At 54.9% G+C, this 24,624-nt stretch overlaps 1 long non-coding RNA gene across 1 annotated transcript in view; it reads right to left on the bottom strand.

The window, feature by feature from the left end:
* Window positions 1-24,624, bottom strand: part of LOC145530003 (uncharacterized) — a 270,063-nt gene that overhangs the window by 23,172 nt on the left and 222,267 nt on the right. The window contains exons 15-17 of the long non-coding RNA XR_014071398.1: window positions 17,128-17,239; window positions 9,468-9,579; window positions 1,835-1,946 (exon numbers count right to left, since the gene is read on the bottom strand). This is a non-coding gene — a long non-coding RNA (uncharacterized LOC145530003). The remainder of the gene's footprint in view (window positions 1-1,834; window positions 1,947-9,467; window positions 9,580-17,127; window positions 17,240-24,624) is intronic.

Raw genomic sequence — 24,624 nt, 5'->3', positions numbered from 1 at the left:
AATGACTCTCAGTGAAATGACTGAAGGAGTTTCTTTCGGACTCTCCACCTACTGTAAGACTCCATTGGAGAGTTCTCATTTTTATGTCATTTGAACTAGCCTTTGATAGCTGACAGGACGGTGTACGTCCTTTCAAGATATCATGTGCCAAACGAAGCCCTTTTGGCAAATGCCATCATTATCTCCAGGCAGGCATTGCTGTTTGAAGGGTGACATCTCAGCCAGAAGGCAGAGGCTGAGCTCCTCTTGTTGCACCAGCTCCCAAAAGAAGCCAAGAAAGGGAGCTGGAACAACAAACCACCCCAACGCCCAGGAAAGCGTTCTTCACGACAGAAGGCTAGAAAATGACCCAACAACCTTGTGGCCCAGAACCCCTCTAGAAAAATCACTGTTCCATAAAAAAGAGAAACACGTGGGAAGTTCCAAGGAGAGGCAATGCCCATGGCCAGTGTACTTTAGAGACGGCCTGACCGCTCCGGGGAAGACACGCACCGACGGAACCCATTGGGAAACAGCAGTGAGAGTCCTCACCGTCGTAAGGGTTTCCTCTGGGGACAACCTGCCCTGGGCACCACATGAGGGAGCAGACCGGCTTCTCTTCCTCTGCCCCCACACCATTCACTCATGAAGGCAGCTCAGGTGTTCTCATGCCCTGCCTGCCTGCCTGCCTGCCTGGCTCATCCGTGAGCTGTGACCACCTCCAGGGCAGGACTCCACCTTCTCCTCTCTGTGTACCGTGAATCTGCACACAGTGGGCTTTCAGAACCTTAGGAGACTTGAGCCATTCCCACTCGAGCCAGAACCCTCCCCAGGAAGGAAAACGGCTGTGGAGTCATTTTGGCCCCAGCACTGGTTCCGAAAGCCTGGCGGCTCCTACAGCCTCTACGGTGTGAAGAGGGAGGTCCCTTTTGACAGAGCTTTCCGGCTGTCAGATCTAAGCTGTTGTTTCACTGTCAGCTGTGTCTCTTCCGTTGCAGCCAGGTGGGCCACGCTGCTCCAAAGGGGCTCACAAGCTGAGTGGCAAGGGAGGTATTGAGAGGACAGGGATGGCTACAACGTGCTGCAAACTGAGTGAGGGTCCCCACAATCCTCAGCAAAGGTCTGTGGTGTGCAAGTGGGGAGTAGAGGGCCCCCAAGTTCCAAAGGAAGGGAGGTACTCGGGAGCTGAAGCCCTTGGCTGCTGTGGTAGCAGCTGCAGATGGAAGCTCGTCCACAGTGCACTTCGAATGTGGTCATATGAGCGGGACTCTGGAAATGGCTCCGAAGTCAAGAGAAAGGGGTCAGGGTATGTGGGAATCCGGCGGGGGTGGGGGGTGGATGAAGGAAGGTGTCCTTCCTCTCTCCAGTGCAATTTGGTTTGGTGAGTCTCAAAGCTACCAGATGGCACTTCCCAAGTCAGGCCCCCGCAGGAATCAGGGTGGGCTGCGTGCCTCGGCGCCTGCTACAGGGACAAGCCACACCAGTGGCCTCCCTGAGCTCCAATGGCCGGATCTGGGGGTTCTGTCTGGGTGCACACCTCCTTTCTCTGGCCAGGTTCCCCCCTTCTCTGAGCACCAGCTTCATCCTCTCGAATGAGGACATCGATTGCTACCTTGGCACGTTACTCTCTTCATCCTGTGAAGACTCATTAGGCTTATCCTACAATTACTAGCTGGCCCGAAGAGATATCTCCTGAATCCAGATTAAGCTGGAGTCTCCCAGGCTCATCTGGCATGTCTTCCCTGAAGTCTGCCAAAACCCACACCCTTGCATTTCCAGGGACTCCCCTTAGCCAGCTGGGCAGAAAACCCAGCATGGTTCAAACAAGCTGACAGACAAGCGGGAGAGGACTCACGGGCAGACGGCCTCCCTCAGGTCTCGGGTGGAGCTCTGGGACCACAGCAGCAGCGGGCCATCCCAGCCCCTGGGCTCAGCAGCGCCCTCATTCTCAGGCCGGCGGCTCTGCCCTGAGGGGAGCAGGAAGGTCACCAACTGCCGCAGGCGGACCTCAAGCCCCTCCCACTGCTGGAGCCTGACCTCCCCCGGCCCCACCCCTTCCCCTACCCCAGCAGGACGAGAGCTCGTCTTCCCCTGGCTTCCAACGTGAGGCCCGGCCCCGGGCCCCGATTGGGCACTGCCCCAGTCCGGAGCAATCACAGTGGCCAGGGAGGTGGAACACACCGATTGGCCAGGGCCAGGTCATGTGACCATACTCCCCAGGAAACTCAAATATTACCAAGATTCCCTAACAAACCAATGAACAAAATTATCCAGTAAAGGCAAACCGTACTTTTTAATGAGGCCAATGTCACAGAAAAAAAAAAAATCCTTCACAATGAACTGCTCAAGGAAGCTACTAAATAAAGTTTCAGAAAAGTTAAGACTTTTTTTTTTTTTTTAATAGGGTGACGGAGAGCTATACCTTTCCCATCTATGTGAATTTAGGTTTAAACTAGATTTCCCTCGGCTATTATATAAGACAAAAAACCCCACATCACCCCCTTTCACTCCCCCCACCCCCAAAAAGTGTTTTAGTCTATTGAGTTTTTGTGTCCTCAGTTGTGTCTGATTCACGGCAACTCACGAACTCTACACAGCCAGGCTCTTCCGTCCATGGAATTCAGGGCAATTTTTTTCTGTCACAGCAAATGCCCACCCTGGGTGATCCAAAGGCAAGGGCTCTGAGGCTCCTGAGAGACTAACTCCTTTCAGCTGAGCACAGAGCTGGCTCCTCACTGGGATGCCTGTGGCCTGGGGCTCCCAGAGGGGAGAGCAGCACTCGCCCCACCGTGTGGTCACTGCTGGAAGTGCAGGCTGCTCCTCACTCCCCCTTGACAGTGTCCCTGAGGGCAGAACAGTGGGAATCTACTCAAGGTGGAAACGCAAACTCCGATGCAACCAAACTTCCCACAAGGTCTCCAAAACCACTCAGGAACAGGGAATTGGAAACTGCAGGGCATGACATGAATGGAGATGGAGACTTGACACCTTACACCGAGTTCACTTCCAGTTATCCCTAGACAAAGTTTCCATGAAAACTTGTCACAAATCTAGAAGAACAATGAGCAGAAACCGGACACGTGCTTTGAGTCTTCACACACAAAACAAAAAGGCAGCCCACAAAACAACCCAGAGAATACAGTGGACTTTGCAAAATCAAAGATATCTACTGTGGGAAAGACCTCATTACAAAAGCAAAAGACAGGTCATACATCGCGAGACGAATGAGTGGAAACACAAAGCTTCTCAAGGATGTGTCTCCAAACAGACAAAGAACACCAACACGACAAGCCTGTGAAAACTAGGGAAAGGTCTGAAGGGACAGCCGACTGAGGAAGACACACACAGAGTATCCCGGATGATGTCCAGCACTGAGGGCCTGAAGAAACAACAGTCTAGTTGCACTCCCTCAGGCCTGTGTGACCCTGGATGAGGCCTCTGTTTCCCGGTGGCTCTGAGAGATGGACAGGGAGGAAGGGGAAGAGAAATCACTTGCATTTCTAATACTCACAGCAAAGTCTTCCAATGAGAAGGGAATTATCACCCCCACTGACAATGCCATTCACTGAAGTGATACCCACGAGTCCATCTAACCCAGAAGGGAAGGAAGGACCTGTTCTCACAAAACGGCGAGAGACGGAAGAAGGAAGATCAAGCCCACACCAACCACTGGAAAGAGAAGCTGTGCTCAGGGCTTGAAAGAATTCCTATTGGGAAAATGATGTCACAGCCCCACAAGGCAATCCACAGCTTCGATGCTATTCCTCCCAAAATGCCAATGCATTTTCGCACCGAACAAAGAATTGCAAAAGGGGTACGGAAACAGAAAAGAGCCTAAATTGTCAATACAATCCGACGAAAAAGCCCCGATACGGACATCCAAGGTTGTGTGAAAGGAAATTAGACGACCAAACTAGGATCCTCAGGAGAGTATCGGAGAAGGCGATGGCGACCCACTCCAGTACTCTTGCCTGGAAAACGCCCTGGACGGAGGAGCCTGGTAGGCTGCAGGCCATGGGGTCGCGCAGAGTCAGACACGACTGAAATGACTTAGGCGCAGCGGCAGCAGCAGGACAGTATGCTATTGGGAATACAACAACACACACAGATCCAGATCGATGGAATAAAGTTGAGGGTCCAGAAACAAACCCCGGCATCCATGGTCAACTCATCTCTGACACAAAAGGGGAGAATATCCAAATGGGAACAAGAAAGCCTCTTCAATAAATGTCCATGGGAAAACCAGACAGCTACATCTGAAGAACGCTATTGGTTTTGATCTCACACCACCTCAATATCGGGGAAAAACTTCACCCTAAAGACTGATGTCATGAGACAGCTAGAAAGAAGCGTAGGTCAAAGGCTCCTTAACATCAGAGTCTCCTTGCCATTTGCTGGGCGGAGGTAGAAATGGGTCTCTTCAAGTAAGGGAAAGAGGAAAACGAAGTACGCCAATGGGTTTCCATCCAATGGAACCTCTTCACAACAGAGAAGCTAAGCATTCAGAAATGCAAAAGATGGGAAACGGAACATGAGAGACTCCTTGCAAGTGGTGTATCTGAGAAGGGGTTCATATGGAAAGAGACGAAGAATGCACAGCACTCAGATTCCAAGAAACACCACCACCACCCTTGACCCTTCCCCCATGACCAACTCCGACCTAAAGCCTTTCTCTCCCTCTAACCTATCCCTAAAACATAACCCTCATCTAATCATATACATGTGCATTCCTAGCATCCATCCATCCACACACGAGAGAGAAAGAGGAAGACACAGACTGAATCGAGAAGGGAAAAGAGAGGGACACAGACAGAGAGAGACACGGAACCAAAGAGAGGAAAGGAGTCGACGGTCCAGACTTTTCATCAATCTGTCTCGAAGGTAGAAGCAATGACAGCGCCCATCCACCCCAGAAGGGGGAAAAGGACGGAAGGTTTGGAGAGGAAAAGACAAGAACGCAGGGAGCCATTAGAAGCTCAGCCACCCGCAGAAGCCGAGCTGGGACACTTGAACAGAATCTCAATGGAAACAGAGGACCAGAAAGTTGGCTACTCTTTTCTATAAGAGAGGGAGACCTTCGAGTCTTCCTTTCGCGCCTCCAACTTGGATGCGGGGTCTCAAAACACTCAGGAGGGGGAGTGCCTTTTCCTGGGTACCACGGCGCATCCAGGCCTCGTTCTGCCCCATTCTGTGCTGTGTCAGCCCTGGATGGAGTCTTTCTTTCTGAAGTCTCAGCGCACAAGCTCCACGTGATATCGGCCCCAGGTGGAAAGGCATGGAGCTGCTCGTAGGCCGACAGACCTAGGAAGCAGATGGGAGAATGACCCCCACTCTGCAGATGGAGAGACTGGGGAAACCCTGAGGGGCATACGCTTGTCCAGGGCCACACCACTTATGAGAAGAAGGAGCCTGGTCTGAGAGCAGCGGGGTCCTCGGAGCTCAGGCCCTGGCTGCACCCAGGCCTCCCCAGGGCGGTGGGCTGGGCTGTGTGGCTGTCACTGTGCCTGCACATGGCCTAAGGGGGGGTGGTCGAGCAGTCAGAAACCCAGAGATTCCCTTGGGAAGTTTTGGGGAAGGGACCTCAGCACGAACCCCAGGAAATGATGTCACCTGCCGGCAACAGAACCCAACAGAACCCGCAACCCGTGTATCCAGGCCTCCAGAGCGGAGAGGAGCCCCCAGCCAGATCACTTGCTGCCAGGATGTTCTGCTGTTTGCCCCTGCCCAGAGGCCGGGGCCTCAGGAGAGCTCACAGGCAGTGTGCGTGGGCACCCTGTCGACGTTGGCTCAGGGCACCCCCGAGAGGCCTCTGGCCCTTTGCCCGGAGAAACAGAAAGGTAACACGGGGAGCCCCAGGCCGGGCCAGCCCACCTCTCCCATGCCACCCGGAAACACCGGGTCCTTTGCCTGTGTGTGTGGATGCGGGTTTCTCGGGGTGTGTCTCCCTCAAGGAAGCCCAGGCGGATGTGGGGTCAGAAGCCTGCGGGCAAGTTGTGTCCACACCCCAGGGGAGAGCAGGCTGGCTGGGATGGGGAGAGTGCGGGCAGCGCCGGCCGCCCAGGCTGGCCTCACACCCTCAGGTGGGTCTCTTTCCTCCCGGGTGGGGATCTGAGCAGACACACGTCTCTGACCCTTCTGGGAAGAGAAGTTCGAGCAGGCAGAAGCAGCGGCTCCACTGGCCAGGCCCAGCTCGGAAAAGTCCCAGCATGGCTGGCTGACGGTCACTGTCGTTGCAGAGCTTCCCACGTGATGAGGCCGAGGACGGGGACACCCCGTCCACCTCCCGGAGGGAGGGGTCGGAGCACCACCCCCCCGCCCCTGAGGCCCAGTGCAGGCTCCAGGTGAGCGTGCCCACGGAGGCATCAGCCCCACCGGGGGCGAAGCGGAGGCGGGGAAGGCCTGCTGCCGAGACACCACACAGGATACACCCGGCGGCCCAGTCTGAGGCTGCCACGGAGCTCAGCACACCCGGCTCCGACCCAGAGTCCCGAGAACCCCAGCCTCTGAGGCAGCAGGAGGACCTGGAGCCCAGCACGCCAGAGCACAGAGGTGAGGACGCTGGGGCTGGTGCACGGGAGTGTGTGGGGAGGGGGTGCTGAGCTACACAGGGACGAGTCCCCGAAAGATGCTGCTGGGCCTGCAGCAAGCGCTGGCCTCACACCCCCACCCCCTTCTTGCACACTTCAGTCCCAAAAGACATCCGACCCTGGGTATTCTTTGGGAATCTCTTGGAAGCTTTCTGTCCCGGGATACGCACATGCCAAGGCTGGCCTGTGGGCAAACTTTGCTTCTCCCCCAGCTCTAGCACTGGCCTCCAACTGGAACCAGGCTCCACTTCCCAGACCTGTCCCTACAGAGGTGGTGGCTCCAGGTGCAGGACCCAGGGATCCACCGAGGGCAGATGGAGAACCGAGACTTGCCCTCGCAGAGACACCAGGCCAGCTGGGTTCTGGCCAGCACACCGGGCAGATCGGATCTCCGTGCCTGCAGGACCCCCAGCCCCAGGCACTGATGTCCCACCCCCTCAGCCAGAACCTCCACCTCCACGTGCACCTGTACCTGCTCGGGCTTTGGCAGGAGAACCCGAGGCAGAGGAGGAGTCACCGCCTCGGCAGGGAGAGCCTGCCCTGGCTCCCGCGCAACACCCAGACGCCGACGATGACTCACCCACCCCTGCAGGAAGAACGAGCCCCCGCTCTGGACAGAGACCCAGAGCCCTTGCCGGAAACACCACGTCCAGGGGAGCGGTCGGCTCTGCCGCCTCCATCCCTGTCGGCTCACCGTGGACGCTGTCAACTCGGTCTGCCCCCAGGGGACATGGAGTTCCTTTCCCCTGAACTGCTTTGCATTTGGTTTGTTTCCACCTTTCTGGTGATGTTTTATTTTTTGTATGGTTTCCTGTATTTTTGTTGGTTAAGTTGGGATTAGTAAACTTTTTCATCATTGTTGCAATTTGGGAACACTGTTGTGTAACTGGTGATACTGTGTTACCATCGCCACTTTGTGGTTTCAGACCCGTTTGATCTTTATGCCCCACCCCCCAACAAAGCCTGGATTCAAGGCAAGCACGCCCTGTTCATCCCTCCCCCCGATCCTGAACACAATTTCATCTTTTCTTTCTGCATTCCTTCCTATATTCTTGGTGTCCCCAATCAATGACTCTCAGTGAAATGACTGAAGGAGTTTCTTTCGGACTCTCCACCTACTGTAAGACTCCATTGGAGAGTTCTCATTTTTATGTCATTTGAACTAGCCTTTGATAGCTGACAGGACGGTGTACGTCCTTTCAAGATATCATGTGCCAAACGAAGCCCTTTTGGCAAATGCCATCATTATCTCCAGGCAGGCATTGCTGTTTGAAGGGTGACATCTCAGCCAGAAGGCAGAGGCTGAGCTCCTCTTGTTGCACCAGCTCCCAAAAGAAGCCAAGAAAGGGAGCTGGAACAACAAACCACCCCAACGCCCAGGAAAGCGTTCTTCACGACAGAAGGCTAGAAAATGACCCAACAACCTTGTGGCCCAGAACCCCTCTAGAAAAATCACTGTTCCATAAAAAAGAGAAACACATGGGAAGTTCCAAGGAGAGGCAATGCCCATGGCCAGTGTACTTTAGAGACGGCCTGACCGCTCCGGGGAAGACACGCACCGACGGAACCCCTTGGGAAACAGCAGTGAGAGTCCTCACCGTCGTAAGGGTTTCCTCTGGGGACAACCTGCCCTGGGCACCACATGAGGGAGCAGACCGGCTTCTCTTCCTCTGCCCCCACACCATTCACTCATGAAGGCAGCTCAGGTGTTCTCATGCCCTGCCTGCCTGCCTGCCTGCCTGGCTCATCCGTGAGCTGTGACCACCTCCAGGGCAGGACTCCACCTTCTCCTCTCTGTGTACCGTGAATCTGCACACAGTGGGCTTTCAGAACCTTAGGAGACTTGAGCCATTCCCACTCGAGCCAGAACCCTCCCCAGGAAGGAAAACGGCTGTGGAGTCATTTTGGCCCCAGCACTGGTTCCGAAAGCCTGGCGGCTCCTACAGCCTCTACGGTGTGAAGAGGGAGGTCCCTTTTGACAGAGCTTTCCGGCTGTCAGATCTAAGCTGTTGTTTCACTGTCAGCTGTGTCTCTTCCGTTGCAGCCAGGTGGGCCACGCTGCTCCAAAGGGGCTCACAAGCTGAGTGGCAAGGGAGGTATTGAGAGGACAGGGATGGCTACAACGTGCTGCAAACTGAGTGAGGGTCCCCACAATCCTCAGCAAAGGTCTGTGGTGTGCAAGTGGGGAGTAGAGGGCCCCCAAGTTCCAAAGGAAGGGAGGTACTCGGGAGCTGAAGCCCTTGGCTGCTGTGGTAGCAGCTGCAGATGGAAGCTCGTCCACAGTGCACTTCGAATGAGGTCATATGAGCGGGACTCTGGAAATGGCTCCGAAGTCAAGAGAAAGGGGTCAGGGTATGTGGGAATCCGGCGGGGGTGGGGGGTGGATGAAGGAAGGTGTCCTTCCTCTCTCCAGTGCAATTTGGTTTGGTGAGTCTCAAAGCTACCAGATGGCACTTCCCAAGTCAGGCCCCCGCAGGAATCAGGGTGGGCTGCGTGCCTCGGCGCCTGCTACAGGGACAAGCCACACCAGTGGCCTCCCTGAGCTCCAATGGCCGGATCTGGGGGTTCTGTCTGGGTGCACACCTCCTTGCTCTGGCCAGGTTCCCCCCTTCTCTGAGCACCAGCTTCATCCTCTCGAATGAGGACATCGATTGCTACCTTGGCACGTTACTCTCTTCATCCTGTGAAGACTCATTAGGCTTATCCTACAATTACTAGCTGGCCCGAAGAGATATCTCCTGAATCCAGATTAAGCTGGAGTCTCCCAGGCTCATCTGGCATGACTTCCCTGAAGTCTGCCAAAACCCACACCCTTGCATTTCCAGGGACTCCCCTTAGCCAGCTGGGCAGAAAACCCAGCATGGTTCAAACAAGCTGACAGACAAGCGGGAGAGGACTCACGGGCAGACGGCCTCCCTCAGGTCTCGGGTGGAGCTCTGGGACCACAGCAGCAGCGGGCCATCCCAGCCCCTGGGCTCAGCAGCGCCCTCATTCTCAGGCCGGCGGCTCTGCCCTGAGGGGAGCAGGAAGGTCACCAACTGCCGCAGGCGGACCTCAAGCCCCTCCCACTGCTGGAGCCTGACCTCCCCCGGCCCCACCCCTTCCCCTACCCCAGCAGGACGAGAGCTCGTCTTCCCCTGGCTTCCAACGTGAGGCCCGGCCCCGGGCCCCGATTGGGCACTGCCCCAGTCCGGAGCAATCACAGTGGCCAGGGAGGTGGAACACACCGATTGGCCAGGGCCAGGTCATGTGACCATACTCCCCAGGAAACTCAAATATTACCAAGATTCCCTAACAAACCAATGAACAAAATTATCCAGTAAAGGCAAACCGTACTTTTTAATGAGGCCAATGTCACAGAAAAAAAAAAAATCCTTCACAATGAACTGCTCAAGGAAGCTACTAAATAAGGTTTCAGAAAAGTTAAGACGTTTTTTTTTTTTTTTTTAATAGGGTGACGGAGAGCTATACCTTTCCCATCTATGTGAATTTAGGTTTAAACTAGATTTCCCTCGGCTATTATATAAGACAAAAAACCCCACATCACCCCCTTTCACTCCCCCCACCCCCAAAAAGTGTTTTAGTCTATTGAGTTTTTGTGTCCTCAGTTGTGTCTGATTCACGGCAACTCACGAACTCTACACAGCCAGGCTCTTCCGTCCATGGAATTCAGGGCAATTTTTTTCTGTCACAGCAAATGCCCACCCTGGGTGATCCAAAGGCAAGGGCTCAGATGCTCCTGAGAGACTAACTCCTTTCAGCTGAGCACAGAGCTGGCTCCTCACTGGGATGCCTGTGGCCTGGGGCTCCCAGAGGGGAGAGCAGCACTCGCCCCACCGTGTGGTCACTGCTGGAAGTGCAGGCTGCTCCTCACTCCCCCTTGACAGTGTCCCTGAGGGCAGAACAGTGTGAATCTACTCAAGGTGGAAACGCAAACTCCGATGCAACCAAACTTCCCACAAGGTCTCCAAAACCACTCAGGAACAGGGAATTGGAAACTGCAGGGCATGACATGAATGGAGATGGAGACTTGACACCTTACACCGAGTTCACTTCCAGTTATCCCTAGACAAAGTTTCCGTGAAAACTTGTCACAAATCTAGAAGAACAATGAGCAGAAACCGGACACGTGCTTTGAGTCTTCACACACAAAACAAAAAGGCAGCCCACAAAACAACCCAGAGAATACAGTGGACTTTGCAAAATCAAAGATATCTACTGTGGGAAAGACCTCATTACAAAAGCAAAAGACAGGTCATACATCGCGAGACGAATGAGTGGAAACACAAAGCTTCTCAAGGATGTGTCTCCAAACAGACAAAGAACACCAACACGACAAGCCTGTGAAAACTAGGGAAAGGTCTGAAGGGACAGCAGACTGAGGAAGACACACACAGAGTATCCCGGATGATGTCCAGCACTGAGGGCCTGAAGAAACAACAGTCTAGTTGCACTCCCTCAGGCCTGTGTGACCCTGGATGAGGCCTCTGTTTCCCGGTGGCTCTGAGAGATGGACAGGGAGGAAGGGGAAGAGAAATCACTTGCATTTCTAATACTCACAGCAAAGTCTTCCAATGAGAAGGGAATTATCACCCCCACTGACAATGCCATTCACTGAAGTGATACCCACGAGTCCATCTAACCCAGAAGGGAAGGAAGGACCTGTTCTCACAAAACGGCGAGAGATGGAAGAAGGAAGATCAAGCCCACACCAACCACTGGAAAGAGAAGCTGTGCTCAGGGCTTGAAAGAATTCCTATTGGGAAAATGATGTCACAGCCCCACAAGGCAATCCACAGCTTCGATGCTATTCCTCCCAAAATGCCAATGCATTTTCGCACCGAACAAAGAATTGCAAAAGGGGTACGGAAACAGAAAAGAGCCTAAATTGTCAATACAATCCGACAAATTGTCAATACAAGCCCCGATACGGACATCCAAGGTTGTGTGAAAGGAAATTAGACGACCAAACTAGGATCCTCAGGAGAGTATCGGAGAAGGCGATGGCGACCCACTCCAGTACTCTTGCCTGGAAAACGCCCTGGACGGAGGAGCCTGGTAGGCTGCAGGCCATGGGGTCGCGCAGAGTCAGACACGACTGAAGTGACTTAGGCGCAGCGGCAGCAGCAGGACAGTATGCTATTGGGAATACAACAACACACACAGATCCAGATCGATGGAATAAAGCTGAGGGTCCAGAAACAAACCCCGGCATCCATGGTCAACTCATCTCTGACACAAAAGGGGAGAATATCCAAATGGGAACAAGAAAGCCTCTTCAATAAATGTCCATGGGAAAACCAGACAGCTACATCTGAAGAACGCTATTGGTTTTGATCTCACACGACCTCAATATCAGGGAAAAACCTCACCCTAAAGACTGATGTCATGAGACAGCTAGAAAGAAGCGTAGGTCAAAGGCTCCTTAACATCAGAGTCTCCTTGCCATTTGCTGGGCGGAGGTAGAAATGGGTCTCTTCAAGTAAGGGAAAGAGGAAAAGGAAGTACACCAATGGGTTTCCATCCAATGGAACCTCTTCACAACAGAGAAGCTAAGCATTCAGAAATGCAAAAGATAGGAAACGGAACATGAGAGACTCCTTGCAAGTGGTGTATCTGAGAAGGGGTTCATATGGAAAGAGACGAAGAATGCACAGCACTCAGATTCCAAGAAACACCACCACCACCCTTGACCCTTCCCCCATGACCAACTCCGACCTAAAGACTTTCTCTCCCTCTAACCTATCCCTAAAACATAACCCTCATCTAATCATATACATGTGCATTCCTAGCATCCATCCATCCACACACGAGAGAGAAAGAGGAAGACACAGACTGAATCGAGAAGGGAAAAGAGAGGGACACAGACAGAGAGAGACACGGAACCAAAGAGAGGAAAGGAGTCGATGGTCCAGACTTTTCATCAATCTGTCTCGAAGGTAGAAGCAATGACAGCGCCCATCCACCCCAGAAGGGGGAAAAGGACGGAAGGTTTGGAGAGGAAAAGACAAGAACGCAGGGAGCCATTAGAAGCTCAGCCACCTGCAGAAGCCGAGCTGGGACACTTGAACAGAATCTCAATGGAAACAGAGGACCAGAAAGTTGGCTACTCTTTTCTATAAGAGAGGGAGACCTTCGAGTCTTCCTTTCGGTCCTCCAACTTGGATGCGGGGTCTCAAAACACTCAGGAGGGGGAGTGCCTTTTCCTGGGTACCACGGCGCATCCAGGCCTCGTTCTGCCCCATTCTGTGCTGTGTCAGCCCTGGATGGAGTCTTTCTTTCTGAAGTCTCAGCGCACAAGCTCCACGTGATATCGGCCCCAGGTGGAAAGGCATGGAGCTGCTCGTAGGCCGACAGACCTAGGAAGCAGATGGGAGAATGACCCCCACTCTCCAGATGGAGAGACTGGGGAAACCCTGAGGGGCATACGCTTGTCCAGGGCCACACCACTTATGAGAAGGAGCCTGGTCTGAGAGCAGCGGGGTCCTCGGAGCTCAGGCCCTGGCTGCACCCAGGCCTCCCCAGGGCTGTGGGCTGGGCTGTGTGGCTGTCACTGTGCCTGCACATGGCCTAAGGGGGGTGGTCGAGCAGTCAGAAACCCAGAGATTCCCTTGGGAAGTTTTGGGGAAGGGACTTCAGCACGAACCCCAGGAAATGATGTCACCTGCCGGCAACAGAACCCAACGGAACCCGCAACCCGGGTATCCAGGCCTCCAGAGCGGAGAGAAGCCCCCAGCCAGATCACTTGCTGCCAGGATGTTCTGCTGTTTGCCCCTGCCCAGAGGCCGGGGCCTCAGGAGAGCTCACAGGCAGTGTGCGTGGGCACCCAGTCAACGTTGGCTCAGGGCCCCCCGAGAGGCCTCTGGCCCTTTGCCTGGAGAAACAGAAAGGTAACACAGGGAGCCCCAGGCCGGGCCAGCCCACCTCTCCCATGCCACCCGGAAACACCGGGTCCTTTGCCTGTGTGTGTGGATGCGGGTTTCTCGGGGTGTGTCTCCCTCAAGGAAGCCCAGGCGGTTGTGGGGTCAGAAGCCTGCGGGCAAGTTGTGTCCACACCCCAGGGGAGAGCAGGCTGGCTGGGATGGGGAGAGTGCGGGCAGCGCCGGCCGCCCAGGCTGGCCTCACACCCTCAGGTGGGTCTCTTTCGTCCCGGGTGGGGATCTGAGCAGACACACGTCTCTGACCCTTCTGGGAAGAGAAGTTCGAGCAGGCAGAAGCAGCGGCTCCACTGGCCAGGCCCAGCTCGGAAAAGTCCCAGCATGGCTGGCTGACGGTCACTGTCGTTGCAGAGCTTCCCACGTGATGAGGCCGAGGACGGGGACACCCCGTCCACCTCCCGGAGGGAGGGGTCGGAGCACCACCCCCCCGCCCCTGAGGCCCAGTGCAGGCTCCAGGTGAGCGTGCCCACGGAGGCATCAGCCCCACCGGGGGCGAAGCGGAGGCGGGGAAGGCCTGCTGCCGAGACACCACACAGGATACACCCGGCGGCCCAGTCTGAGGCTGCCACGGAGCTCAGCACACCCGGCTCCGACCCAGAGTCCCGAGAACCCCAGCCTCTGAGGCAGCAGGAGGACCTGGAGCCCAGCACGCCAGAGCACAGAGGTGAGGACGCTGGGGCTGGTGCACGGGAGTGTGTGGGGAGGGGGTGCTGAGCTACACAGGGACGAGTCCCCGAAAGATGCTGCTGGGCCTGCAGCAAGCGCTGGCCTCACACCCCCACCCCCTTCTTGCACACTTCAGTCCCAAAAGACATCCGACCCTGGGTATTCTTTGGGAATCTCTTGGAAGCTTTCTGTCCCGGGATACGCACATGCCAAGGCTGGCCTGTGGGCAAACTTTGCTTCTCCCCCAGCTCTAGCACTGGCCTCCAACTGGAACCAGGCTCCACTTCCCAGACCTGTCCCTACAGAGGTGGTGGCTCCAGGTGCAGGACCCAGGGATCCACCGAGGGCAGATGGAGAACCGAGACTTGCCCTCGCAGAGACACCAGGCCAGCTGGGTTCTGGCCAGCACACCGGGCAGATCGGATCTCCGTGCCTGCAGGACCCCCAGCCCCAGGCACTGATGTCCCACCCCCTCAGCCAGAACCTCCACCTCCACGTGCACCTGTACCTGCTCGGGCTTTGGCAGGAGAACCCGAGGCAGAGGAGGAGTCACCGCCTCGGCAGGGAGAGCCTGCCCTGGCTCCCGCGCAACACCCAGACGCCGACGATGACTCACCCACCCCTGCAGGAAGAACGAGCCCCCGCTCTGGACAGAGACCCAGAGCCCTTGCCGGAAACACCACGTCCAGGGGAGCGGTCGGCTCTGCCGCCTCCATCCCTGTCGGCTCACCGTGGACGCTGTCAACTCGGTCTGCCCCCAGGGGACATGGAGTTCCTTTCCCCTGAACTGCTTTGCATTTGGTTTGTTTCCACCTTTCTGGTGATGTTTTATTTTTTGTATGGTTTCCTGTATTTTTGTTGGTTAAGTTGGGAACTTGTTGGTTAAGTTAGTAAACTTTTTCATCATTGTTGCAATTTGGGAACACTGTTGTGTAACTCTGGTGATACTGTGTTACCATCACCACTTTGTGGTTTCAGACCCGTTTGATCTTTATGCCCCACCCCCCAACAAAGCCTGGATTCAAGGCAAGCACGCCCTGTTCATCCCTCCCCCCGATCCTGAACACAATTTCAGCTTTTCTTTCTGCATTCCTTCCTATATTCTTGGTGTCCCCAATCAATGACTCTCAGTGAAATGACTGAAGGAGTTTCTTTCGGACTCTCCACCTACTGTAAGACTCCATTGGAGAGTTCTCATTTTTATGTCATTTGAACTAGCCTTTGATAGCTGACAGGACGGTGTACGTCCTTTCAAGATATCATGTGCCAAACGAAGCCCTTTTGGCAAATGCCATCATTATCTCCAGGCAGGCATTGCTGTTTGAAGGGTGACATCTCAGCCAGAAGGCAGAGGCTGAGCTCCTCTTGTTGCACCAGCTCCCAAAAGAAGCCAAGAAAGGGAGCTGGAACAACAAACCACCCCAACGCCCAGGAAAGCGTTCTTCATGACAGAAGGCTAGAAAATGACCCAACAACCTTGTGGCCCAGAACCCCTCTAGAAAAATCACTGTTGCATAAAAAAGAGAAACACGTGGGAAGTTCCAAGGAGAGGCAATGCCCATGGCCAGTGTACTTTAGAGACGGCCTGACCGCTCCGGGGAAGACACGCACCGACGGAACCCCTTGGGAAACAGCAGTGAGAGTCCTCACCGTCGTAAGGGTTTCCTCTGGGGACAACCTGCCCTGGGCACCACATGAGGGAGCAGACCGGCTTCTCTTCCTCTGCTCCCACACCATTCACTCATGAAGGCAGCTCAGGTGTTCTCATGCCCTGCCTGCCTGCCTGCCTGCCTGCCTGGCTCATCCGTGAGCTGTGACCACCTCCAGGGCAGGACTCCACCTTCTCCTCTCTGTGTAACGTGAATCTGCAAACAGTGGGCTTTCAGAACCTTAGGAGACTTGAGCCATTCCCACTCGAGCCAGAACCCTCCCCAGGAAGGAAAACGGCTGTGGGGTCATTTTGGCCCCAGCACTGGTTCCGAAAGCCTGGCGGCTCCTACAGCCTCTACGGTGTGAAGAGGGAGGTCCCTTTTGACAGAGCTTTCCGGCTGTCAGATCTAAGCTGTTGTTTCACTGTCAGCTGTGTCTCTTCCGTTGCAGCCAGGTGGGCCACGCTGCTCCAAAGGGGCTCACAAGCTGAGTGGCAAGGGAGGTATTGAGAGGACAGGGATGGCTACAACGTGCTGCAAACTGAGTGAGGGTCCCCACAATCCTCAGCAAAGGTCTGTGGTGTGCAAGTGGGGAGTAGAGGGCCCCCAAGTTCCAAAGGAAGGGAGGTACTCGGGAGCTAAAGCCCTTGGCTGCTGTGGTAGCAGCTGCAGATGGCAGCTCGTCCACAGTGCACTTCGAATGAGGTCATATGAGCAGGACTCTGGAAATGGCTCCGAAGTCAAGAGAAAGGGGTCAGGGTATGTGGGAATCCGGCGGGGGTGGGGGGTGGATGAAGGAAGGTGTCCTTCCTCTCTCCAGTGCAATTTGGTTTGGTGAGTCTCAAAGCTACCAGATGGCACTTCCCAAGTCAGGCCCCCGCAGGAATCAGGGTGGGCTGCGTGCCTCGGCGCCTGCTACAGGGACAAGCCACACCAGTGGCCTCCCTGAGCTCAAATGGCCGCATCTGGGGGTTCTGTCTGGGTGCACACCTCCTTGCTCTGGCCAAGTTCCCCCCTTCTCTGAGCACCAGCTTCATCCTCTCGAATGAGGACATCGATTGCTACCTTGGCACGTTACTCTCTTCATCCTGTGAAGACTCATTAGGCTTATCCTACAATTACTAGCTGGCCCGAAGAGATATCTCCTGAATCCAGATTAAGCTGGAGTCTCCCAGGCTCATCTGGCATGTCTTCCCTGAAGTCTGCCAAAACCCACACCCTTGCATTTCCAGGGACTCCCCTTAGCCAGCTGGGCAGAAAACCCAGCATGGTTCAAACAAGCTGACAGACAAGCGGGAGAGGACTCACGGGCAGACGGCCTCCCTCAGGTCTCGGGTGGAGCTCTGGGACCACAGCAGCAGCGGGCCATCCCAGCCCCTGGGCTCAGCAGCGCCCTCATTCTCAGGCCGGCGGCTCTGCCCTGAGGGGAGCAGGAAGGTCACCAACTGCCGCAGGCGGACCTCAAGCCCCTCCCACTGCTGGAGCCTGACCTCCCCCGGCCCCACCCCTTCCCCTACCCCAGCAGGACGAGAGCTCGTCTTCCCCTGGCTTCCAACGTGAGGCCCGGCCCCGGGCCCCGATTGGGCACTGCCCCAGTCCGGAGCCAATCACAGTGGCCAGGGAGGTGGAACGCACCGATTGGCCAGGGCCAGGTCATGTGACCATACTCCCCAGGAAACTCAAATATTACCAAGATTCCCTAACAAACCAATGAACAAAATTATCCAGTAAAGGCAAACCGTACTTTTTAATGAGGCCAATGTCACAGAAAAAAAAAAAAATCCTTCACAATGAACTGCTCAAGGAAGCTACTAAATAAGCTTTCAGAAAAGTTAAGACGTTTTTTTTTTTTTTTAATAGGGTGACGGAGAGCTATACCTTTCCCATCTATGTGAATTTAGGTTTAAACTAGATTTCCCTCGGCTATTATATAAGACAAAAAACCCCACATCACCCCCTTTCACTCCCCCCACCCCCAAAAAGTGTTTTAGTCTATTGAATTTTTGTGTCCTCAGTTGTGTCTGATTCACGGCAACTCACGAACTCTACACAGCCAGGCTCTTCCGTCCATGGAATTCAGGGCAATTTTTTTCTGTCACAGCAAATGCCCACCCTGGGTGATCCAAAGGCAAGGGCTCAGAGGCTCCTGAGAGACTAACTCCTTTCAGGTGAGCACAGAGCTGGCTCCTCACTGGGATGGCTGTGGCCTGGGGCTCCCAGAGGGGAGAGCAGCACTCGCCCCACCGTGTGGTCACTGCTGGAAGTGCAGGCTGCTCCTCACTCCCCCTTGACAGTGTCCCTGAGGGCAGAACAGTGTGAATCTACTCAAGGTGGAAACGCAAACTCCGATGCAACCAAACTTCCCACAAGGTCTCCAAAACCACTCAGGAACAGGGAATTGGAAACTGCAGGGCATGACATGAATGGAGATGGAGACTTGACACCTTACACCGAGTTCACTTCCAGTTATCCCTAGACAAAGTTTCCATGAAAACTTGTCACAAATCTAGAAGAACAATGAGCAGAAACCGGACACGTGCTTTGAGTCTTCACACACAAAACAAAAAGGCAGCCCACAAAACAACCCAGAGAATACAGTGGACTTTGCAAAATCAAAGATATCTACTGTGGGAAAGACCTCATTACAAAAGCAAAAGACAGGTCATACATCGCGAGACGAATGAGTGGAAACACAAAGCTTCTCAAGGATGTGTCTCCAAACAGTCAAAGAACACCAACACGACAAGCCTGTGAAAACTAGGGAAAGGTCTGAAGGGACACCAGACTGAGGAAGACACACACAGAGTATCCCGGATGATGTCCAGCACTGAGGGCCTGAAGAAACAACAGTCTAGTTGCACTCCCTCAGGCCTGTGTGACCCTGGATGAGGCCTCTGTTTCCCGGTGGCTCTGAGAGATGGACAGGGAGGAAGGGGAAGAGAAATCACTTGCATTTCTAATACTCACAGCAAAGTCTTCCAATGAGAAGGGAATTATCACCCCCACTGACAATGCCATTCACTGAAGTGATACCCACGAGTCCATCTAACCCAGAAGGGAAGGAAGGACCTGTTCTCACAAAACGGCGAGAGATGGAAGAAGGAAGATCAAGCCCACACCAACCACTGGAAAGAGAAGCTGTGCTCAGGGCTTGAAAGAATTCCTATTGGGAAAATGATGTCACAGCCCCACAAGGCAATCCACAGCTTCGATGCTATTCCTCCCAAAATGCCAATGCATTTTCGCACCGAACAAAGAATTGCAAAAGGGGTACGGAAACAGAAAAGAGCCTAAATTGTCAATACAATCCGACGGAAAAGCCCCGATACGGACATCCAAGGTTGTGTGAAAGGAAATTAGACGACCAAACTAGGATCCTCAGGAGAGTATCGGAGAAGGCGATGGCGACCCACTCCAGTACTCTTGCCTGGAAAACGCCCTGGACGGAGGAGCCTGGTAGGCTGCAGGCCATGGGGTCGCGCAGAGTCAGACACGACTGAAATGACTTAGGCGCAGCGGCAGCAGCAGGACAGTATGCTATTGGGAATACAACAACACACACAGATCCAGATCGATGGAATAAAGTTGAGGGTCCAGAAACAAACCCCGGCATCCATGGTCAACTCATCTCTGACACAAAAGGGGAGAATATCCAAATGGGAACAAGAAAGCCTCTTCAATAAATGTCCATGGGAAAACCAGACAGCTACATCTGAAGAACGCTATTGGTTTTGATCTCACACCACCTCAATATCGGGGAAAAACCTCACCCTAAAGACTGATGTCATGAGACAGCTAGAAAGAAGCGTAGGTCAAAGGCTCCTTAACATCAGAGTCTCCTTGCCATTTGCTGGGCGGAGGTAGAAATGGGTCTCTTCAAGTAAGGGAAAGAGGAAAACGAAGTACGCCAATGGGTTTCCATCCAATGGAACCTCTTCACAACAGAGAAGCTAAGCATTCAGAAATGCAAAAGATGGGAAACGGAACATGAGAGACTCCTTGCAAGTGGTGTATCTGAGAAGGGGTTCATATGGAAAGAGACGAAGAATGCACAGCACTCAGATTCCAAGAAACACCACCACCACCCTTGACCCTTCCCCCATGACCAACTCCGACCTAAAGCCTTTCTCTCCCTCTAACCTATCCCTAAAACATAACCCTCATCTAATCATATACATGTGCATTCCTAGCATCCATCCATCCACACACGAGAGAGAAAGAGGAAGACACAGACTGAATCGAGAAGGGAAAAGAGAGGGACACAGACAGAGAGAGACACGGAACCAAAGAGAGGAAAGGAGTCGACGGTCCAGACTTTTCATCAATCTGTCTCGAAGGTAGAAGCAATGACAGCGCCCATCCACCCCAGAAGGGGGAAAAGGACGGAAGGTTTGGAGAGGAAAAGACAAGAACGCAGGGAGCCATTAGAAGCTCAGCCACCCGCAGAAGCCGAGCTGGGACACTTGAACAGAATCTCAATGGAAACAGAGGACCAGAAAGTTGGCTACTCTTTTCTATAAGAGAGGGAGACCTTCGAGTCTTCCTTTCGCGCCTCCAACTTGGATGCGGGGTCTCAAAACACTCAGGAGGGGGAGTGCCTTTTCCTGGGTACCACGGCGCATCCAGGCCTCGTTCTGCCCCATTCTGTGCTGTGTCAGCCCTGGATGGAGTCTTTCTTTCTGAAGTCTCAGCGCACAAGCTCCACGTGATATCGGCCCCAGGTGGAAAGGCATGGAGCTGCTCGTAGGCCGACAGACCTAGGAAGCAGATGGGAGAATGACCCCCACTCTGCAGATGGAGAGACTGGGGAAACCCTGAGGGGCATACGCTTGTCCAGGGCCACACCACTTATGAGAAGAAGGAGCCTGGTCTGAGAGCAGCGGGGTCCTCGGAGCTCAGGCCCTGGCTGCACCCAGGCCTCCCCAGGGCTGTGGGCTGGGCTGTGTGGCTGTCACTGTGCCTGCACATGGCCTAAGGGGGGTGGTCGAGCAGTCAGAAACCCAGAGATTCCCTTGGGAAGTTTTGGGGAAGGGACCTCAGCACGAACCCCAGGAAATGATGTCACCTGCCGGCAACAGAACCCAACAGAACCCGCAACCCGTGTATCCAGGCCTCCAGAGCGGAGAGGAGCCCCCAGCCAGATCACTTGCTGCCAGGATGTTCTGCTGTTGCCCCTGCCCAGAGGCCGGGGCCTCAGGAGAGCTCACAGGCAGTGTGCGTGGGAACCCTGTCGACGTTGGCTCAGGGCACCCCCGAGAGGCCTCTGGCCCTTTGCCCGGAGAAACAGAAAGGTAACACGGGGAGCCCCAGGCCGGGCCAGCCCACCTCTCCCATGCCACCCGGAAACACCGGGTCCTTTGCCTGTGTGTGTGGATGCGGGTTTCTCGGGGTGTGTCTCCCTCAAGGAAGCCCAGGCGGATGTGGGGTCAGAAGCCTGCGGGCAAGTTGTGTCCACACCCCAGGGGAGAGCAGGCTGGCTGGGATGGGGAGAGTGCGGGCAGCGCCGGCCGCCCAGGCTGGCCTCACACCCTCAGGTGGGTCTCTTTCCTCCCGGGTGGGGATCTGAGCAGACACACGTCTCTGACCCTTCTGGGAAGAGAAGTTCGAGCAGGCAGAAGCAGCGGCTCCACTGGCCAGGCCCAGCTCGGAAAAGTCCCAGCATGGCTGGCTGACGGTCACTGTCGTTGCAGAGCTTCCCACGTGATGAGGCCGAGGACGGGGACACCCCGTCCACCTCCCGGAGGGAGGGGTCGGAGCACCACCCCCCCGCCCCTGAGGCCCAGTGCAGGCTCCAGGTGAGCGTGCCCACGGAGGCATCAGCCCCACCGGGGGCGAAGCGGAGGCGGGGAAGGCCTGCTGCCGAGACACCACACAGGATACACCCGGCGGCCCAGTCTGAGGCTGCCATGGAGCTCAGCACACCCGGCTCCGACCCAGAGTCCCGAGAACCCCAGCCTCTGAGGCAGCAGGAGGACCTGGAGCCCAGCACGCCAGAGCACAGATGTGAGGACGCTGGGGCTGGTGCACGGGAGTGTGTGGGGAGGGGGTGCTGAGCTACACAGGGACGAGTCCCCGAAAGATGCTGCTGGGCCTGCAGCAAGCGCTGGCCTCACACCCCCACCCCCTTCTTGCACACTTCAGTCCCAAAAGACATCCGACCCTGGGTATTCTTTGGGAATCTCTTGGAAGCTTTCTGTCCCGGGATACGCACATGCCAAGGCTGGCCTGTGGGCAAACTTTGCTTCTCCCCCAGCTCTAGCACTGGCCTCCAACTGGAACCAGGCTCCACTTCCCAGACCTGTCCCTACAGAGGTGGTGGCTCCAGGTGCAGGACCCAGGGATCCACCGAGGGCAGATGGAGAACCGAGACTTGCCCTCGCAGAGACACCAGGCCAGCTGGGTTCTGGCCAGCACACCGGGCAGATCGGATCTCCGTGCCTGCAGGACCCCCAGCCCCAGGCACTGATGTCCCACCCCCTCAGCCAGAACCTCCACCTCCACGTGCACCTGTACCTGCTCGGGCTTTGGCAGGAGAACCCGAGGCAGAGGAGGAGTCACCGCCTCGGCAGGGAGAGCCTGCCCTGGCTCCCGCGCAACACCCAGATGCCGACGATGACTCACCCACCCCTGCAGGAAGAACGAGCCCCCGCTCTGGACAGAGACCCAGAGCCCTTGCCGGAAACACCACGTCCAGGGGAGCGGTCGGCTCTGCCGCCTCCATCCCTGTCGGCTCACCGTGGACGCTGTCAACTCGGTCTGCCCCCAGGGGACATGGAGTTCCTTTCCCCTGAACTGCTTTGCATTTGGTTTGTTTCCACCTTTCTGGTGATGTTTTATTTTTTGTATGGTTTCCTGTATTTTTGTTGGTTAAGTTGGGAACTTGTTGGTTAAGTTAGTAAACTTTTTCATCATTGTTGCAATTTGGGAACACTGTTGTGTAACTCTGGTGATACTGTGTTACCATCACCACTTTATGGTTTCAGACCCGTTTGATCTTTATGCCCCACCCCCCAACAAAGCCTGGATTCAAGGCAAGCACGCCCTGTTCATCCCTCCCCCCGATCCTGAACACAATTTCAGCTTTTCTTTCTGCATTCCTTCCTATATTCTTGGTGTCCCCAATCAATGACTCTCAGTGAAATGACTGAAGGAGTTTCTTTCGGACTCTCCACCTACTGTAAGACTCCATTGGAGAGTTCTCATTTTTATGTCATTTGAACTAGCCTTTGATAGCTGACAGGACGGTGTACGTCCTTTCAAGATATCATGTGCCAAACGAAGCCCTTTTGGCAAATGCCATCATTATCTCCAGGCAGGCATTGCTGTTTGAAGGGTGACATCTCAGCCAGAAGGCAGAGGCTGAGCTCCTCTTGTTGCACCAGCTCCCAAAAGAAGCCAAGAAAGGGAGCTGGAACAACAAACCACCCCAACGCCCAGGAAAGCGTTCTTCACGACAGAAGGCTAGAAAATGACCCAACAACCTTGTGGCCCAGAACCCCTCTAGAAAAATCACTGTTCCATAAAAAAGAGAAACACGTGGGAAGTTCCAAGGAGAGGCAATGCCCATGGCCAGTGTACTTTAGAGACGGCCTGACCGCTCCGGGGAAGACACGCACCGACGGAACCCCTTGGGAAACAGCAGTGAGAGTCCTCACCGTCGTAAGGGTTTCCTCTGGGGACAACCTGCCCTGGGCACCACATGAGGGAGCAGACCGGCTTCTCTTCCTCTGCTCCCACACCATTCACTCATGAAGGCAGCTCAGGTGTTCTCATGCCCTGCCTGCCTGCCTGCCTGCCTGCCTGGCTCATCCGTGAGCTGTGACCACCTCCAGGGCAGGACTCCACCTTCTCCTCTCTGTGTACCGTGAATCTGCACACAGTGGGCTTTCAGAACCTTAGGAGACTTGAGCCATTCCCACTCGAGCCAGAACCCTCCCCAGGAAGGAAAACGGCTGTGGGGTCATTTTGGCCCCAGCACTGGTTCCGAAAGCCTGGCGGCTCCTACAGCCTCTACGGTGTGAAGAGGGAGGTCCCTTTTGACAGAGCTTTCCGGCTGTCAGATCTAAGCTGTTGTTTCACTGTCAGCTGTGTCTCTTCCGTTGCAGCCAGGTGGGCCACGCTGCTCCAAAGGGGCTCACAAGCTGAGTGGCAAGGGAGGTATTGAGAGGACAGGGATGGCTACAACGTGCTGCAAACTGAGTGAGGGTCCCCACAATCCTCAGCAAAGGTCTGTGGTGTGCAAGTGGGGAGTAGAGGGCCCCCAAGTTCCAAAGGAAGGGAGGTACTTGGGAGCTAAAGCCCTTGGCTGCTGTGGTAGCAGCTGCAGATGGCAGCTCGTCCACAGTGCACTTCGAATGAGGTCATATGAGCGGGACTCTGGAAATGGCTCCGAAATCAAGAGAAAGGGGTCAGGGTATGTGGGAATCCGGCGGGGGTGGGGGGTGGATGAAGGAAGGTGTCCTTCCTCTCTCCAGTGCAATTTGGTTTGGTGAGTCTCAAAGCTACCAGATGGCACTTCCCAAGTCAGGCCCCCGCAGGAATCAGGGTGGGCTGCGTGCCTCGGCGCCTGCTACAGGGACAAGCCACACCAGTGGCCTCCCTGAGCTCAAATGGCCGCATCTGGGGGTTCTGTCTGGGTGCACACCTCCTTGCTCTGGCCAAGTTCCCCCCTTCTCTGAGCACCAGCTTCATCCTCTCGAATGAGGACATCGATTGCTACCTTGGCACGTTACTCTCTTCATCCTGTGAAGACTCATTAGGCTTATCCTACAATTACTAGCTGGCCCGAAGAGATATCTCCTGAAT

The sequence above is a fragment of the Giraffa tippelskirchi genome, chromosome 12 (genome assembly GCF_054371585.1).
Source record: "Giraffa tippelskirchi isolate mGirTip1 chromosome 12, T2T-mGirTip1v1.2.pri, whole genome shotgun sequence".
Lineage (NCBI taxonomy): Eukaryota > Metazoa > Chordata > Mammalia > Artiodactyla > Giraffidae > Giraffa > Giraffa tippelskirchi.
This window is presented reverse-complemented; position numbering and strand designations above follow the sequence as displayed.